Here is a 4,640-nt window from a genome sequence, read left to right on the forward strand (position 1 = left end):
CATACATGGAGGGTGGGGAGAAGGACGTTTAAGATGAGTTCCTCAGTCCCCATGATCCAGCAGGGAAGACAAGCAAGGAGATAAATGCTCCCAGGACGAGTGCTAAGTGCTGCCATGGAGGGCCGGCCAGGGGTCTGTGGGAACCCGAGAAATGATTGATTGACAGTCACGGCAGAATGCATGCTTGAACTGAGTCTGCAAGAAGAATCAGGGCTGGTCCAGATTGACAGATGGGTCAGAAAACAGTCTAACTGGAGAGATCAATGTGTGCAAAGGCTCAGATACACGGGTTGGCCTGGCTAGTTGGAAATTTTGGTTTGGCTAGAATACAGGGTTTTGGGGAAATAGCAAGAGCTGGAGCTGGAGAGGCTGAAGCCTGATTCATTCATTCAACAAATATTTACTGGGCATCTACTGTACATGAGAGACCACGCCCAGGATGCATGAGACCCGCCGTGGTCCCTGCCTTCCCCAGGCACGCCCGTCGTGGGAACTACTCAAGACGGGCAGCACCTGACGCCAGGTCATGAAGCATCTTTGGCTGCAGTGTGAAGGCTGCAGCGTGCGGTCTTCCCCAGTAGGAGATTAAATGAAAAGATTTTAAGCAAAGGAATGCTGTGCTCAGTTTGACATCACAGAAAGTTGGTTGAAGGTGGAGTGGAGGAGGTAACCCTGGGGACAGGGGACCCGGCAGGAGTTTACTGTGGTAACCCACAGAGAGGGTAACAATGGCCTGAACTAGGCAGGAAAGGTTTGCCTGATTTGCAGGTGATGTGGCTGGACAACCACATCCTGACTCCATAGTGAATATTTCTCTTTCTCTATTGTGGTCCAATGCACATAAAATTTACCATTCTAACTATTTTAAAATGTAAAATGGTAGCATTTAGTACATTTACAGAGTTGTAAAACTATGACTACTGTCTAGTTCCAGAACATCTTTGTTACTTAAAAAAAAAAAAAACCCTGGGGACTTCCCTAGTGGTCCAGCGGCTAAGACCCCATGTTCTCAATGCAGGGGGCCTGGGTTTGATCGCTGGTCAGGGAACTAAGATCCCATATGCCACAGCTAAGACCTGGCACAGCTGAATAAATTCATTAAATAAATAGAAATAAAAAAGAAAAACAAAATACACTATATTTATTAAGCAGTCACTTCTGGTAGCTAATCGTTTTTCTGTCTTTATGAATTTGCCTATTCTGGATATTTCATGTAAATGGAATATATGGCCTTTTGTAACTGCGCTTTTTCACTTAGCACACTGTTCCCAAGGTATATCCATGTTGTAGCATGTCAGTACTGTGTTCCTTTTTATTGCTGAATAATAGTCCCTTGTGTGGATGAGCCATGTTTTGTTATCCATTCATTTCTTGATGGACATTTAGGTTTTTCTACCTTTTGGCTATTGTGAACAATGCTGGGGTGAACATTCATGCACAAGTTTGTTTGTTTTTTTTAAACTCCTGTTTTTGGTTCTTTTAGGCATATACCAGGGAGTGGAACTACGGAGACTTCTTTTTAACTTAAACTTGTAGCTCCCAGGAAAATCCATTTTTTGAAATATTTTCAGAAAAGTTTTCTGTCCCTTCTTAAGGATGATGAATGGCAGTGGTATTATTCCTTTCACTTTGTGATCTTGGTGGAATCAATCTTAACCTTAAACTTAAACTTCTTCTCAGCAAGAAGTGATCTCAGAGGAGTCTGGTTTTTCTGAAGTGGCCATGGAAGCAAATTGGCTTAGACTCCTTGACCTGGAGACATATGGCCAAATCTCTTGACTAAAACAGAATCCATATTGTCAGTCCTGATTTCCCGTCTAGATTATTCCAGGAAGGCCCGAGGAGGCCAGTGTTGATCATGACAGCTTCTGACCTCAGCACCTGTTTCAGGATATAGGACAATTATCAGTCCGTGGCCATTTGGAGGACAAACACAACGGAACATTAGTCATGGTATGGTTTTCTAGAATGGCCAAATTTTAGAACTACCTTAGCTCTATTGGTTTTATATGTAAGTCTGGGGAGTGATAAATGCTGCCTAAATTTTTCTATTGGTACTGGTATGGCCTAGCAGAAAGAAGCGCCTCTTTAGACCTGAAAGAACTGAGTTTGAATCATGCTACTTCCCAGCTATTTGACCTTGAGCAAGTTATTCAAACTCTCTGAACCTAACATCTCTCTCTGTAAAAGAAAAGTAGTAATATCATTTGTATATGGATGTCTTCCTTTTCACTTGGATCACAGCCTTGTCTAACTCAGTGAAACTATGAGCCATGCCGTGAAGGGCCACCCAAGATGGATAGGTCATGGTGGAGAATTTTGACAAAACGGGGTCCGCTGGAGAAGGGAATGGCAAACCACTTCAGTATTCTTGCCTTGAGAACATCATGAACAGTATGAAAAGGCAAAAAGATATGACACTGAAAGATGAAATTCCCAGGTCAGTAGGCGTCCAATATGCTACTGGAGATCAGTGGAGAAATAGATTTGGAAAGAATGAAGAGACAGAGCCAAAGTGAAAATAACACCCAGTTGTGGATGTGACTGGTGGTGAAAGTCAAGTCTGATGCAATAAAGACTATCGCGTAGGAACCTGGAATGTTAAGTCCATGAATAAACGTAAATTGGAAGTGGTCAAACAGGAGATGGCAAGAGTGGACATCAACATTTTAGGAATCAGTGAACTAAAATGGACTGGAATGGGTGAATTTAACTCAGATGACCATTACATCTACTGCTGTGGGCAAGAATCCCTGAGAATAAATGGAGTAGCCATCATAGTCGACTAAAGAGTCCAAAATGCAGTACTTGGATGCAATCTCAAAAACGACAGGTTGATTTCTGTTCGTTTCCAAGGCAAACCATGCAATATCACAGTAATCCAAGTCTACGTGCCAACCACTAATGCCAAAGAAGCTTAAGTTGAACGGTTCTATGAAGATGGACATCAAAAAAAGATGTCCTTTTCATCATAGGGAACTGGAAGGCAAAAGCAGGAAGTCAAGAGATACCAGGAATAACAGGCACGTTTGGCCTTGGAGTACAAAGTGAACCAGGGCAAAGGCTAACAGAGTTTTTTCAAGAGAACACACTGGTCATAGCAAGCACCCTCTTCCAATAACACGAGACGACTCTACACATGGACATCGCCAGATGGTCAAGACCGAAATCAAATTGATTATATTCTTTGCAGTCAAAGATGGAGAAGCTCTATACACTCAGCAAAAACAAGACCGGGAGTTGACTGTGGCTCAGATCATGAACTCCTTATTGCCAAATTCAGACTTAAATTGAAGAAAGTAGGGAAAACCACTAGGCCATTCAAGTATGACCTAAATCAAATCCCCTACAATTACACAGTGGAAGTGAGAAACAGATCAAGGGATTAGACCTGATAGATAGAGTCCCTGAAGAACTGTGGACAGAGAGTCTTAACATTGAACAGGAGATGGTGATCAAAACCATTCCCAAGAAGAAATGCAAAAAGGCAAAATGGCTGTTTGAGGAGGCCTTACAAATAGCTGAGAAAATAAGAGAAGCAAAAGGCAAAGGAGAAAAGGAAATATATACCCATTTGAATGCAGAGTTCCAAAGAATAGTAAAGAGACATAAGAAAGCCTTCCTCAGTGATCGATGCAAAGAAATAGAGGAAAACAATAGAATGGGAAAGACTAAAGATTTCAAGAAAATTAAAGATACCAAGGGAACATTTCATGCAAAGATGGGCACAATAAAGGACAGAAAATGTATGGACCTAACAGAAGCAGAAGATATTAAGAAGAGGTGGCAAGAATACACAGAAGACCTATACAAAAAAGATCTTCATGACCCAGATAACCACAATGGTGTGATCACTCACCTAGAGCCAGACATCCAGGAGTCTGCAGTCAGGTGGGTCTTAGGAAGCATCACTACAACAAAGCTAGTGGAGATGATGGAATTCCAGTTGAGCTGTTTCAAATCCTGAAAGATGATGCTGTGAAAGTGATGCATTCAATATGCCAGCAAATTTGGAAAACTCAGCAGTGGACACAGGACTGGAAAAGGTCAGTTTTCATTCTAATGCCAAACAAAGGCAATGACGAGGAATGTTCAAACTACCACACAATTGCATTCATCTCACTTGCTAGCAAAGTAATGCTCAAAATTCTCCAAGCGTGGCTTCAACGGTATGTGAACTGAGAACTTCCAGATGTTCAAGCTGGATTTAGAGAAGGCAGAGGAACCAGAGATCAAACTGCCAACATCTGTTGGATCATAGAAAAAGCAACACAGTTCCAGAAAAACATCTACTCCTGCTTCATTGACTGTGTTAAAGCCTTTGACTGTGTGGATCACAACAAACTGAGAGAAATTCTAAAAGAGATGGGAATACCAGACCACCTGACCTGCTTCATGAAAAATCTGTATGCAGGTCAAGAAGCAACAGTTAGAACCGGTCATGGAACAATAGACTGGTTCCAGATTGGGAAAGGAGTACGTCAAGGCTGTATATTGTCCCTTTGCTTATTTAACTTATATGCAGAGTACATCATGCAAAATGCCAGACTGGATGAAGCTCAAGCTGGAATCAAAATTATTGGGAGAAATATCAATAACCTCAGATATGCAGATGACACCACTCTTATGGTAGAGAGTGA

This window comes from Capra hircus, chromosome 19 (assembly GCF_001704415.2).
Source record: "Capra hircus breed San Clemente chromosome 19, ASM170441v1, whole genome shotgun sequence".
Lineage (NCBI taxonomy): Eukaryota > Metazoa > Chordata > Mammalia > Artiodactyla > Bovidae > Capra > Capra hircus.